General features: G+C 40.2%; 1 long non-coding RNA gene across 2 annotated transcripts in view; it reads left to right on the top strand.

Annotated features, from left to right (window-relative positions):
* The first annotated feature begins 1,449 nt into the window (after positions 1–1,449).
* Positions 1,450–15,570, top strand: part of LOC129059326 (uncharacterized) — a 92,017-nt gene continuing 77,896 nt past the window's right edge. Inside the window, exons 1-2 of one of the 2 annotated variants that reach the window (XR_008525129.2) lie at positions 1,450–1,882; positions 5,000–5,057. This is a non-coding gene — a long non-coding RNA (uncharacterized LOC129059326). The remainder of the gene's footprint in view (positions 1,883–4,999; positions 5,058–15,570) is intronic. The other variant, XR_008525128.2, reaches the window with a different exon arrangement.

The raw sequence follows: 15,570 nt of genomic DNA, 5'->3' as shown, positions 1-15,570 counted from the left end.
CAAACAGTCAAGTAAACAGCACCCTCCTTGGGTATGTGGCAAGTGTGTGAGGATTTCATGAACCTGTCCTGCATTTCCAAATCCACCCTGAGGCCTCTCCCTGGACACAGTCCTGTGGATCAGCCTGTACTCGGGCAGTTTTACCTTCTGTGTCTGTTTGCCACGGTCCTCTTGTCCTAGTGCTCATCACTGCACGTTCCCAGCTCCAGCAAGTGGCCACGCTTTTCCCTCCACAGCCAAAGGCCCGACGGCTCAGCCCCCCGGTGGCAGGTGTTCCTTCCATGGCTGAGGTCATACACCCAGCATCGCATCCTGCCCTTCTCGGGGCTTCGGGCCCCTTCGGCTCGTCTCCAGGGATTGCACTTGCTCCTGCTGCCCACAAAGGTTTCCTTCCTGTGATTCCACTCGGAGGCGGCACTTTTCTTTCCCGGCTTCAACCATCACAGAGCTGCTTTGTGTTCGCCGGCAGCTGCCACGCTTCCCTGAAAAGGCGGCTTCCGTTCTGCTGGAGATGAACTGATTTGCCTGGCAGCCAACTTAAACAAGGAGGTACTTTGAGAACATTTTTTTTGAATCTTTGTCTTTTTCTCTCGACATTCAGCTTCGTAGTTGTGAAACTAAATACTCGTGGGGTTTAACAGAAGGCTCGGGGTTTTTGAGGATTCCAAAGTGATTCCTGTATCCAGTTATGACCACAGAACAACGTCACAGGGGAGAACAGGCCATTCATTGTGACATTTGACACCGGACAGCAGATGATACAGTGTCCCCCTTATCTGTAAAGAAGGCAAAGTTTTGTTTCTGGTTTCCGAATCCAGAAATTAATAGTTCACTTAATTGCTAGGAATCTTCAAGGGTATGGTAGGCTCTGGGCATTGGTCTGGCCCCTTATTTCCTGGCAATAAGTAACAGTTCCTGAAACTCTTTTTCTACCATTAAATGTAACCTGCGACTTGAAGAAGCATTGTAGTCATTTACTCTCTCTGTGAACAAAAAATAACAATGCAGGCTGGGCAAAGTTGCTCACACCTGTAATCCTCACACTTTGGGAGGCCGAGGTGGGTGGATCACCTGAGGTCAGGAGTTCAAGACCAGCCTGGCCAACGTGGTAAAATCCCATCTCTACTAAAAATAGAACAAATTAGCTGGGCGTGGTGGCAGGCACCTGTAATCCCAGCTATTCAGGATGCTGAGACAGGAGAATTGCTTAAACCTGAGAGGCGGGGGTTGCAGTGAGTTGAGATCAGTCAGGCCACTGCACTCTAGCCTGGGCAACAAGAATGAAACTCCATCTCAAATAATAATAACAATGCTCAGTGCTCATCTTGTTTCTTGCTTTCTCCCAAAATGTTAGTAGTTAAATGTAAAAAATGAATTCCCTCTTTAGTTAAACTAGCTTGCTGTGTGGTGTCCACTCGATGACATAGTATAGCAGGGATCCTTTGTGTAACAAACATCCCTCTTCAAAAGAATGAGGACTGACACCCCCAGACAGCCTTTAGTGACACATTTTCTTGTCTCCACTGCCCTCTAGTATGTGAATATAACCTCTCAGTAGCTATGCTCCCAGGTGGCACCAATGAACCATGCCTCCTGGTAGTCCTCTCCAAGCTAAGTTGGGCCGGCCCTGTGTAACCAAGAGAATGTGGTGGTGGTGATGCTGTGTGACTTCTGTGACTAAGCTATAGGAAGCTTCTGTGACCCTGTGGAACATTTGCCGTGATTTTTTTTAGACCACCCCCTCTGTAAAAATCCAGGTGCCAAATAAGAAGCCTAACTACCTTGAGAGCACCATGGTTTGAGGAATCCCAAATTAGCCACATGGAGAAGGTGCCTGCCTGATTTACCCCAGCTTTTCCAGCCCTCTCAGTCTGGATGTCACGTACATGGGTGAAGAGGCCTTAAGATGTTTCCAGCCTTGGTCCCAGTCTACCTGTAACTGATGGAGGAACCCAAGAGGGAAATGTCCAACTGAACTATAAACTTCCAGAACTGTGAGAGGCAATCATAAATTGTTGTTTTAATCCTTTTAGTTTTGGGATGGTATACAGCAATAAACAGGACAGCACTTCATAATTGACCAAATGGGAGAATGTGTGTTTGAGAATTAACGAAGTCATTTTGAATTGAAACTAATGAGAATACTAACTTTGTTCACCCACACAACCCCCATCCTTTCAGCAAATACCCTTTATTTAAATTCTTAGTTTTGGGAAATATGTATTTTGGAAAATATGTACACATATGTATAACGTATACATATACATGTCAATCACCTGGGTCATAAAGTTCCTAAACTTATCTGCAACACAATATGATCTTTGCAATTGTCGTGTAAACTTTCTTGAAATCTCATAATCCTGAAAGGCATTATACACAGAATACAGACATTTTTATTGGATACAGGACCCAATTTTAAATTTGCCCTTACTTGTTAGCCTTTTGGAATGTCTGACATCTTACAAATTCAAAACTGTTCTTTGCATGTTTGGAAAATTTAATGGCATTTTCTAAAGTGTCTCCACAGAATGTAACTTTTGGTTAACTTCGTGTAACTCATATGAAAGAAAAAAAGCCAGTTTTTGAGACTCTCATCTTAGAATGATGGCATTTAATGCCAGAGAGAAGCATGGAGATAGTCCAGCCTAACAACACATGTGTTCTTTTTTTTTTTTTTTTTTTTTTTGAGACGGAGTCTTGCTCTGTCGCCCGGGCTAGAGTGCAGTGGCTCGATCTAGGCTCACTGCAAGCTCCGCCTCCTGGGTTCACACCATTCTCCTGCCTCAGCCTCCGGAGTAGCTGGGACTACAGGCGTCCACCACCATGTCTGGCTAATATTTTGTATTTTTAGTAGAGACGGGATTTCGCCATTTTAGCCAGGATGGTCTGGATCTCCTGACCTCATGATCTGCCCGCCTCGGCCTTCCAAAGTGCTGGGATTACAGTCATGAGCCACCGCGCCCGGCCCACATGTGTTCTTAATCCTGTAATCTGTTTTCCGCACTCCATGGAGAATGGTGTTTTAGATTTAAAAGCAAATTTCAGCATGTCTTTCTTCTAATAAAAACTTTAAATGATTTTTCAGGGCTTGTAGGATGTAAAGACCAAAGTTTTTAATATATGTATGAGATCTCTGCATGGTCTCATTATATCTACTGTTCAATAAAAGTATTGCACTAATTCCATATTCCAATGGAAAAAATATACACCTAACAGCATAAAAATATTTTAAGGATTCATTAAATACTGGGAGACAATATTATTTAAAACTTGGCACAATTAAATATATACATAAACACTGAAAGCAAAAGATTAAAAAGCGTAAATGGCATAACATTTCACTCAATAAAATTATATATTTTCTAGAATCAATAACACAATCAAACAAAGAAAATGAAGGAACAAATTGGGAGGAAATATTTATTACATGCACCTAACAAAGGGTTCTAAAAGTTGATACAGGACAAAGTAGCAAAAGCAACAAATAAATAATTGACAAAGGATATGAATGGGCATTCATAAAACATATAGAAATGGATCTGAAAAATAAAAATATTATGTCCCTCCAGTCATCAGAAATCTGAATACTAAATGAGTGACCTTGTTGCACATCCTGATCAAATAAAAATCAAAACCAAAACCAAAAAAGTAAATTACCTGAAAAATTTAGTAATGACAATATTGCAGGAAAGTAGCCTTTTCCTACCGAGTGGTTCTATTATATTTTAAATATGTTTCAACGGATGTCTTTTTTGAAATGTATGATATTTTTGCACAGAAGACTGAGATGACAGGGTTCTCATCAGTTGTCCATGAGTCAGTAGCTCCCATTTAGGGAAATCTAGTCACTGCTATGCTATTAAAACTTCTCACATGGGCTTGGAGGATGGTGGTGGGAGGTGGGTGGGGGGATCCTAGAGGAGTCATCATTGTAAAAAAGAAACGTTTTAATGATTCACCTCACCTGGAAACAAATGAAAGTGAGGCCCTGACATCCTCCAAAATTATTGTAACCATGAGTTAGATGAATCCTCTCCTGGAACTCTCATTTAGACTTAAATATGTATAAGTTTATGTATTTATACGTGTGTATATACGTATGTATATACGTATACGTGTTGCTCTGACTTTAATGAGAGACCAATTTTATAACAGTACCAGTAAAGATGACTCTGGCTTTCATATTTGACATTTTTAATCATCTTCATCCCTTGCCAATATTCACTTTGAATGCAAACCTCTGTTTCAAATGCCCCAGGAACTTCCAGCAGAGGTTTTTCCAGTAGACTACCAGGGCCGAGGTGCCTCACTCTTTCTCAGCATCACTAGGAGGTGCTCAGTGCAGAAATCTGCTGCACTCCAGTGCAATGTGGATGCCAGAGTAGAGCCCTGGCCTCCAGGCCCTCTGACCAGCTCTTCATGAGTGGTGCAGGGTTGTGCATGGAGGAGAAGTCTGTGGTCCACAACCCTTGCAAAGTGTGATGAGCAAATGCATGACAATAGAATTCAGCATTAATTATCTTAGTTTCAAAAGACTGAATTACTATTGAAGACACCATCGCTACTGACCTTCGTGAGAAAAATGTGTATTTAGAAATTCTGTTACAACACACAGCATTCGGTTTGTAAAAACACCATGTCTTATTGCCAGCATTGCTTCTGAAGCCCTGTGGTGACATCTGTTTTTTTTTCAGAATGGAGGCTTGTGTTTCCTAGCTGATATTCTCTGCACATACCTGACTTTGAGGGAGGACTTTGCACAGGCGCGTCCTCCCACATGTGTGTTCATTAGGTGCCCTTAATGGTCTATGTAAAAATCGTCATTTTAATGATCATGCCATAAAGACATAACATTTATTTCAAGCTTACATTTTATCTTGTAAAATTTCTCTTGGTATTAATTCCTCAAGCAATTTTATTCAGCTCCTATTGCTGTGCTGGGAACTAGGACTGTAATCTGGGTCTATAGTAAGAATAAACAGTCATTTTTTAATTTCAGGCAAGAAAACAGCATAGACTGGGCTCCCAAATACACCTACATGGATTTAATGGACACGGTAAGTAGTTCTTAAATTTAATATATCTTACTTCTCTATTCTTAAATTTAATATATGTTAGTTCTCTATGTTTGGTACTTGGCAACACTTGGAGGGCAGCCTGTATATATTTGCTATAGGTGGATGGATGTTTTGTATTATTGTATTATTGTAAAGCAGCATTTAACATGGGTTTCTTTGTTTTTTGTTTTTTGTTTTTTTTTTTTTGAGACGGAGTCTTGCTCTGTCGCCCAGGCCGGAGTGCAGTGGCACGATCTCAGCTCACTGCAAGCTCCACCTCCCGGGTTCATGCCATTTTCCTGCCTCAGCCTCCCGAGTAGCTGGGACTGCAGGTGCCCGCCACCACGCCTGGCTAACTTTTTGTATTTTTTAGTAGAGATGGGGTTTCACCATGTTAGCCAGGATGGTCTTGATCTCCTGACCTTGTGATCCACCCGCCTCAGCCTCCCAAAGTGCTGGGATTATAGGCGTGAGCCACAGTGCCCGGCCTAACATGGGTTTCTCAAGAGTTGATTCTCTCACCCCTTGTAGCTATCTCTATGATTAACATAGGCAATGTTGGCAAGCATGTGGTGTCAATAATAGAGATGTAGCTGTTAGAGTTTACGTGAGCCATGGTTATGTTTGTGTCTTCTTGTGTATTGGGGACATATCTTTTACATAGCACTGTCTTTCTCCTGATCCTTGGGTACTGGTTAGTCAATCCCAGATTGGTAAAAAACCTATAAAATGTAATTTAATATGAGGTGTTTTACAAGTCATTTCCTACTTGTTAGAATAGTTTAAAAATATGCCTTTATTTATTTATATTTTTAACATATATTTTTATTTTAATAGCTTTTGGTGTACAAGTGGTTTTTGGTTATATGGATGAATTGTACAGTGATGATGTCTGAGATTGTAGTGCACCCATCACCCGAATGGTGTATGTTATACCCAATATGTAGTTTTTTAATCCCTCAACCTCCTCCCACCCCTCCCTGTTCTGAGTCTCCAGTGTCCATTATACCACTCTGTGTGCCTTTGCATATTCATGGCTTAGCTCATACTTACAAATGAGAACATATAGTATTTGGTTTTCCATTCCTGAGTTACTTCACTTAGAATAATGACCTCCCGCTCCATCCAAGTTGTTGCAAAATACCTTATGTTCTTCTTTTTTATGGCTGAATAGTAGTATTCGATGGTGTATATATGCCACATTTTTTTTAGTCCACTCATTGGTTGATGGGCACTTAGCTTTGTTCCATATCTTTGCTATTGTGAATTGTGCTGTGATAAACACACACATGCAGCTATGTTTTTGATACAATGACTTCTTTCCCTTTGCATAGATACCCCGTAGTGAGATTGCTGGGTTGAATGGAGGATCTACCTTTAGTTTTATGAGAAATCTCCATACTGTTTCCTATAGAGGTTGTACTTTACATTCCCACCATTAGTGTATAAGCATTCCCCCTTCACCACATCCATGCCAACATCTATTGTTTTTTGATTTTTTAATAATGGTCATTCTGACTGGGTTAAGATGGTATTTCATTGTGGCTTTAATTTGCATTTTCATGATGCTTAATGATGTTGAGTATTTTTTTTTCATATATTTGTTGAGTACTTGTATGTCCCCTTTTGGGAAATGTCTATTCATGTCATTTGCCACTTTTTGATGATATTATTTGGTTTTGTTTTCTTACTGATTTGCTTGAGCTCCTTGTAGATTCTGGATATTAGTCTTTTGTCAGAGGTTGCAAATATTTTCTCCTGTTCCGTGGGGTGTTTGTTTACTATGACGATTATTTCTTTTGCTGTGCAGAAGCTTCTTAGCTTAATTAGGTTCCATTCATTTATTTTTGTTTTGGTTGCATTTGTTTTTTGGATCTTATTCATAAATTCTTTGCCTAGGCAAATGTCCAGCAGTGTTTTTTCTAGGTTTTCTTCTAGAATTTTATGGTTTCAGGTCTCAGATTTAAGTCTTTAATCTATTTTGAGTTGATTTTTTTAATATGGTGAGAGATGGGGATCCAATTTCATTCTTCTGCATGTGGCTATCCAGTTTCCCCAGCACCATGTATTGAATAGGGTGTCCTTTCCCTAATTTATGTTTCTGTGTGCTTTGTCAAAGATTACTTGGTTGGAAGTATTTGGCTTTATTTCTGGGTCCTCTATTCCATTCCATTAGTCAAATGTATCTACTTTTATGCCGGTATCAAACAAGTTTGGTAACCATAGCCTCATAGTATAATTTTAAGTTGAAGAATTTTTCATGCCTCCAGATTTGTTCTTTTTGCTTAGGATTGCTTTGGCTATTTGGGCTCTTTTTTGATTTCATATGACTTTTAGAATTTTTTTTTCTAATTTCGTGAAAAATGATGTTGGTATTTTGATAGGAATTACGTTGACTCTGTAGATTGGTTTTGAGCAGTATGGCATTTTCACAATACTGATTCTTCTAATCCAAGAGCAGGGGATGTAGTTGTATTTGTGTCATCTATGATTTCTTTCACAGATTTCTTTCATAGTGCTTTATAATTCTTTTTGCAGAGATCTTTCACCTCCTTGGTTAAGTATATTCTTAGGTATTTTAATTTTTGCAGCTATTGTAAAAGTGATTGAGTTCTTGATTTGATTTTCAGCTTTGTTGTAGAGGTATAGCAGTGTTACCGATTTATGTACATTTATTTTGTAACCTGAGACTTTACTGAATTCATTTATCAGATCTAAGAGTCTTTGGCAGGAGTTTTTAGGGTTTTCTAGGCATATGATTATGTAATTGGCAAACAAAGATAGTTTTATTACTTCTTTTCCAATTTGGATACTCTCTCTTTCTCTTGTCTGATTTTTTCTGGCTGTGACTTGAAGTACTATGTTGAATAGTAGTGAAAGTGGGCATCCTTGTCTTGTTCCATTTCTTAAGCAGAATGCTTTCAGCTTTTCCCTATTCAATATGATGTTGGCTGTGGATTTGCCATATATTGCTTTTATGATTTTGAGGTATGTTCCTACTATGCCTAGTTTATTGGAGGTTTTTATCATAAAGGTATGCTGAATTTTATTGAATGCATTTTCTGTGTCTATTGAGATGATCACATAGTTTTTTGTTTTAATTGTGTTTATGAGATTAATCATATTTATTGACTAATGTATTTTAAACCATCCCTGAATCCTCAGGATAAAGCCCACTTGATCATGGTGAATTATATTTTTGATGTGCTGTTGGATGTGGTTTGCTAGTATTTTTGCATCTATATTCATCAGGGATATTAGTCTGTAGTTTATTTTTTTGTTATGTCCTTTCCTGGCTTTGTATCAAGATGAGAGTGGCTTCATAGGATGAGTTACGGAGGATTCCCTATTTCTCAGTCTTTTGGAATACTTTCAGTATGATTGGTACCAATTCGTCTTTGAATTTCTAGTAAAATTTGGCTGTGAATCTGTCTGGTCCTGGGCTTTTTTTAGCTGACAATATTTTTTATTACTGATTCAGTCTCACTGCTTGCTATTGGTCTGTTCAGGATTTCTATTTATTCCTGATTAAATGTAAGGGAGTTATATGTTTCCAGGAACTTACCCATTTCCTTTAGATTTTCTAGTTTGTGTGTATAGAGGTGTTCATATCAGGCTCAAATAATCTTTTTTATGCCTGTGGTGTTGGTTGTACTGTCTTGATTTTCAGTTCTAATCAGGCTTACTTAAATCTTCTCTTTTCTTGATTAACATAGCTAATAGTCTGTCAATCTTTGTATCTTTTCAAATAACTTCCTTCTGTGTCATTGTTCTTTTGTATTTTTTGTTTCCAGTTCATTTAGTTCTGCTCTGACCTTTGTTATTTCTTTTATTCTGCTAGCTTTCAGTTTGGTTTTTTCTTATTTCTCTAGTTCCTTGAGTTATGACATTAGGTTTTCAACTGATGATCTTTCTAACTTTTTGATGTTGGCATTTAGCATTATACACTTTCCTTTTAGCACAATGACCTTCTTTGTCTTTTTTTTTTTTTTTTGCTACTGTTGCCTTAAAGTCTGGTTTATCTAAGAATAGTTAATCCTGCTCAATTTTAGTTTCCATTTGTGTGGAATATCTTTTTCCACCCCTTAACTTTGAGTCTGTAAGAATCGTTATGTGTTTGGTGAGTCTCTTGAAGACAGCAGACATTTGGTTTGTGATTATTTTTGTCCATTTTGCCAATCTGTGTCTTTTAAGTGGAGCATTTAGATCATTTATGTTCAACATTAATGTTGAGATATGAGATACTGTTACAGTCATGATATCTATTGTTACCTAAATACTTTGTTTCCTTCATTGTGTTACTGTTTTATAAGTCCTGGGAGTTTTGTGCTTTCAAGAGGTTCTATTCTGGTGCATATTGAGCTTTTTCAAAATTTAGAACTCCTTTTAGCATTTGCTTTAGGGCTGGTCTGGTAATGTCAAATTCCCTCAGCATTTGCTTGTCTGAAAAAGACTTTCTTTCCCCTACATTTATACATCTTAGTTTTGTTGGATACAAAATTCTTGACTGACAGTTATTCTGTTTACGTACACTAAACATAGGACTCCAATCCCGTCGGGTTTGTAAAGTTTCTGCTGAAAAGTTTGCTGTTTGTCTCATAGGTTTATCCTTATAGGTTATCTGATGCTTTTGTCTCACTGCACTTAGAATTATTTCCTTCATGTTGACTTTAGATAGCTTCATGACTATTTGCCATGGTGATGTCCTTTTTGCAATGAATATTCCAGGAGTTCTTTGAGTTTCTTGTATTTGGATGTCTAAATTTCTAGCAAGGCCAGAAGAGTTTTCCTCAATTATTTTCTCAAATGAAATTTCCAAGTTTTTGCTTTTTCTTCTCCTTCAGGAACATCAGTGTTTCTTAGATTTGGCTGTTATATATAATCCCATATTTCATTGAAACTTTGTTCATTTATTTGAAATCCTTTTTCTTTATTTTTGTTTCATTGGGTTAATTCAAATGTCATGTGTTCAAGCTCTGAAATTATTTTTTCTACTTGATCTAGTCTGTTGTTAAAACTTTCCACTGCATTTTCCTAAATGTGCCTTTCATTTCCAGAAGTTCTGATTGGCTTTGCTTTAAAACATCTATCTCTTTAGATTTTTTAAATTCATATCCTGAATGTGAATCATATTTTATTCACATTCTAATTTCTTTATGGTGGCTTTCACCTTTATCTTGTACCTCCTTGAGTAACTAAATAATCAACATTTTGAATTCTCTATCTGATATTTCAAAGATGTCATCTTGGTTTGGAGTCATTGCTATTCATTCATGATATTTTGGGGGTATTATAGAACCCTGTTTTTTTATATTGCCATAATTATTTTTCTCCTTTCTTTTCATTTGAGTGGACTGTTTTTTCTAGTTATTTTTGAATTTATTTTTAATTCAACTGTTTTTATTTAATTTATTTTTTTTCTCCCTTGAAGATGTGACTTTAATGAGTATACTTTATTGTAACCTAATTCAACTCTGGGTGCTTTCAGGGGTGACGATTATGTATGAGTTCCTTGGTGATAAAGAGTCTCTGTATGAGGGCTTATTCAGATGCTGGTTGTAATAACAATGTGGTTAGTGTGGGGCAGATTCACTGTCCTCTATGGGGTTCAAATGGCAGAGGCCTCTTGAATTTTATCTTGTTCCCCAGGGGTGTACATTTATTTATTTATTTATTTATTCTCCAGTATTTTATTTGTTGTGTTGAACAGCTCAGGCTTCAGGCCAGTAGGAGAGGTGTCCATGGATAAAAAACATCTGTGGCTAAATCAGGTGGGTAAATGCAATACCCAATGGTGGGCAGAGGTCCCAGCCTTGACAGAGGCAGCTGGGGGAGCTCTCAGTTGAAATACACTGAAATCTTTTCAGGGGGAATGTGTGGGAGCCAACTCAGCTTCCTTTCCAGGCCAGCAGAAAAATGATCCACCTCTGAGTCACCCTCCTGACCCAGTGTTCCAGCTATTCAATTGAGACAGGCATCTCTTTTCATCTGCAGGAATGTTGATGTTAGATGTAAAGCAGCACTGTGACTCATCCCCTTGTGCAACTCTGAACATGGGGTTCAGAACATGGAGGGGAGTTCTGTGAAGATGCAGTGACCCTGAAGTGTTTCAGAAAGGCTGTCTATAGCTGTACCTAAGCCTTGATCCTGTGAGAGAAATCCTAGCTCTGTCTGCAGTGGTGGGCAAAGGGGACAAGAAGTCACCTTCTCCAAGACCCTTTTCAAGCACCAGGGTTGCCTGACTGTTGAAGTAGGGCCATAGACTTTCCACACTGAGCCCAGCACTGCATTTGTGCCTCTGCTGAAAGATGCTTTCCATAGCAGAAAGTTCTGGGACTCAAGTCCTGCTGTCTGTATTTTTTTGTCCCTTGATGTGGTGTACTGCCCCTTCCCCTAGGAGCAGGAATCCCTGAGGAACAGATTACTGTGAATGCCGCTGCTCCTCTGGGTCCAGCTTCCCCATGGGGTGAATGCAACACTCCAGGCTGGTGCTGGGGAATGCTTGCAAGTGATCCAGTGATGTGACCTGTCCTCAAGTCTCCCAGCAGTGGGAACGAGCACCAGCTCTTATGGGGTGACGGGGAGTAACATAGACTCTGTAAGATTCCTTGGTTATAAATAGCCTTAGTGTGTTGGCTTTCTCAAATGCCAGAAAGTCTCAAATGCCGGTAGTAATGAACTGGTCACATGGACAGACTCGGGACCTCCTGGTTAGCCAGGATGATGCAGGCGGTGGTGATAGTTGAGGACACGCATAAGCTTTCTTCTTCCTAGGTACTTTGTTATCCAGGTCCCTCCCACAACACGTGGAAATTCAAGATGAGATTTGGATGAGGATACAGCCAAACCATATCACCCACCTAGCTCCCATACACTTGGCAAAGCAGGTCTCACAATCTCAGTGTTCCTCTAGCAGCAGCTAGCTATGTTCCAGGCAGTTTGCACTCAGAACTCAAAACTTCCCCAGGCCATATGCCTTCCCCTGGAAGACAGAATCCTTAGCTTTTAGGCCATGCCTTTTCTGCTCAGCCAGCCAAGCAGGGACATTCAGCTCCAGTGCCCATGTTTACAGCCCACTTCCCACTTGCCCTTTGGTTCTGGATTATATCTAGAATCTCAATTGGGTGCTGCTTTTAACATGTGACCACCACCTGAGTTACCTGACAGACTTCCAAAAGATCCCCTGTGAGGTCAGATCAGGAATGGCTTCCCTCCATATCCACCGGAGCCTGGGAGTGCGTACAAAGAACATCCCAGTGCTGCTCCTTCTCACATGCTCCCACCACTCTCTGAATCAGCTCCAGTGCTGGGTAGGGTTAAGGACTTCCCCCATGGCCTGGATTGCCAGGTTCCCTGGTGGGAGTGTATAAAGGCAGTTTATCTCCCTCACAAACTCCAGGTACTTACAGTTTTCCAACTGGCTCATGGTTGGAGTCTTTGGTTTCTTTCAGTTTTTGTGTTAAGTTCCTTATTTGTGTTGCTTCTGCCTTCCACTTCCCAGGCTGGGAGCAGCTATGTGTCTTGCAGAACAGTTCTTTGCTAGCTCTGGTTCACTCCAAACCTCATCTGCTAGTGTTCTTTCTGGCCTGACTCATCTCTGTTTAATATATAATGAAGTAGATTTAAGTGTTATCCTTAGGATGTGGTGCTCCCTTGAGGCAGGAGAATAGGGTCTGGAGGCAGGGAACATAAGGCCGATTCACGCTGATTTCCCAGAACTAAATCAAATGAAAACACTTCAGCAATGACAGGAAATATCCTCTCCATTTTCTTAGGTCATACGCCAAGTAAACGACTTCGTAACTTTACTTCATCCTCCTCCTTCACGTAGGGTGTACATCAAGTAACCAACAGAAACCTCTAGAGGGTATTTAAACCCCAGAAAATTATGTAACCAGGTTCTTGAGCCCCTATGCTTAGAACTGCTCACACCTGAGGAATATACTTTCATTTTCAATAAATCTCTGCTTTTGTTGCTTCATTGTTTCCTTGCTTTGTTGGTGTATTTTGTTCATTTCTTTGTTCAAGATGCCAAAAACCTGGACACCTTCCACTGGAAACACCCTCACTCCCATTCTAATACTCTTTCTTCAGTGGGTAATAAAAGTTGGCTTCAGCATGCACGTGCTTGAGGGTATATACGTACATATGCTCTTCCAGATGGCAGAAAAGGCTGGGCTTTAATTAATTAATTAAAAACTCCACCAAATATCCACTGAAGACTCATTATGCCACAGGACTAATGCTTGGTGCCAGGGAGACGGAGATTAAGGACTCAGATCCTATGCGCCAGCAGTTTTGCTGCTCAGAGGGGCAGACAGGCAAGACAATGAAGGCACAGAGGGGAGATCAGAGCCTCACACAGGAGCACCCCCAACTTGCTCCACTGAGAGTCAGAAAACATGACTTGGAAGAAGTGAAACCCCTACTCCATCTTGGAAAATAAATAGGAATGAATGAGGCTTGATTTGGCTGGGGATAGAGGAACAAAGCCATTGGCTAGTGTGTGCCCAGACACCAAAGGATGCCTTGGCAATGGTCTGGGAGGTAAAGGCTAACAGTAACCTGAAAATGGTGGGTGTAAAACCCTCCAAGATATGTATACCCGCGATAAGAGCTAGATTTCCATTCAGCCCCAAGCTTATTTTAGTAATCAGAATGCAGGAAGACCACACCTACACATATTAATTCGTTTCCCTCAGCCGTCTGCCTCTAGGTACACATGAATAAACTTTTATTTCCTTTGAAGCAAAAGGATTTCTCTGACTTTTAAAGGGCAGAGCTTTCTGGGCCCTGGAGGGAATTCTGATGCATCTCCCAGTCCTCTTTGTGTAGATACATGCCCATTTTATTTAGAAGTCTCTTGGTAAATGGCCAGAATGAGAACTAGAACATCCAATTCCAACTATTTCCTTGGTGTAATTGCTTTTATGTGCATCCTGGTGTTTGAGAGATTTTTCTAAAAGCCATTCTTAACAGTTGAAGAACCTGTTTTTGCCCAATGGGCAAAATGTCTGTTTTGTGACATTTTAGACTTTTGACAATTTAGTGGGCTGTGGAGGGTAACCACTTTGAGGATTAATAACTTAGATGGCCTTTTTTTTTGTAGGCTGAGGATTAGAAGATGTTTGTAGACAACTTAGTGTCTCTTCACACTTGGAACAGCTGATAATGAGTAATTCTTCCTGCTTTACTTTGGAGGTAGAAAACTAGAAATTTTTAAAAAAATGAGTTATAGGAGAGAACAATAAGGAAGTTAGTCCATCAGAAAGTACATGCTGTAAACCTGGTCGATGCTGACTTTCCTTGGTGGTTTTCAAATAAATTCCTCACTTGGATTCTGGAAGGAGATTCTATAGAGTGAGGTTGCAGTGCAGCAGGAAGCCCATTGACCCAGCCATAGACATTTTTGATCCCAGCTGGGCCCTGCTGCTAATTTACTGAGTGCATTCAGCACAAAACAAATAGTTTCTATGTTTGATTTGGAAAATGAAAAGTTTGTATCAGATAGTATCTAGGGTTCTCTTAGTTCCAAAATTGTGTGCTTTAAGTCATTGCCTTTTAACTGATTGCTTTTCTTTTTTCTCCAAATTTTTCTCTTTAAAATAAATGTCAGAATCTGTAATTCCCATGGGTAAAAATAGTAAGTAACAACAGCTCACTCATCCTGATGTCAGCTATTATTCTAAGCAGGTAAATACATTAACTCATTAATCCTCATGGTAACATGAGAAGGTGGATACTATTTATTGTGCCCATCTTAGAAATGACAAAACTGAGGCACAGGGAGGCGCAGTGAATTGCCCAAGGTCACATGCAGAGGTTACCAGAGACTTCAAACCCAAGAGTGGCTCTGGAGCCTGTATGGAGGCTCTGCAGTTTCACTTTCTATAGCACACGGAGGAGATTATGGATGGGAAAGCGGCCAGTCTGATATATCAGGTTAGGACAGTCATTGTTGCTTTATAAGACACATCACAGTTTCTAACTTCCCTATCTATTTACTTATTTAGACAGTGGACCCAGAGTTCCATGAGTACCAGTTGTCTGGTTTAGTTGCCCTGGGAGGTAGCACAGATCCAACACCCCTTAAGCCTCTGGTGAGTCATAAGGTAACTGAGTGAATGTTAGACAGCCAGGTGGTAAGGGGGTCCCCAGAGAAACTCGAACCAGCCTGCACACTGGGAGGAATGCACACTGGGGTGGAGCCACAGAAGTTCATGCCATTTGCAGCAGGGAGGAGCCTGGCGCCTTTTCCTGTGTGGGACCTGGGATTCAAACTGCGAGGTGGGAAGCACTAGAGGAACTCTGGCCTTGTGGAGAGCCCCTGTTTCCCCCCGATTTTTTTTTTCCTTTTCACCCAATAAAACTCTGCTTTACACACCCTTCAAACCATCTGCGAGCCTAAACTTTCATGGCTATGGGACAAGGACCCCTGTTTAGCTGAACTAAAGAATATTCCTGAAACAAGCGGACAATAGAATTTGGGGAAGGCAGAGGTTTAACAGAGTTT

Source organism: Pongo abelii, chromosome 4 (assembly GCF_028885655.2).
Source record: "Pongo abelii isolate AG06213 chromosome 4, NHGRI_mPonAbe1-v2.0_pri, whole genome shotgun sequence".
Classification (NCBI taxonomy): Eukaryota; Metazoa; Chordata; class Mammalia; order Primates; family Hominidae; genus Pongo; species Pongo abelii.
This window is presented reverse-complemented; position numbering and strand designations above follow the sequence as displayed.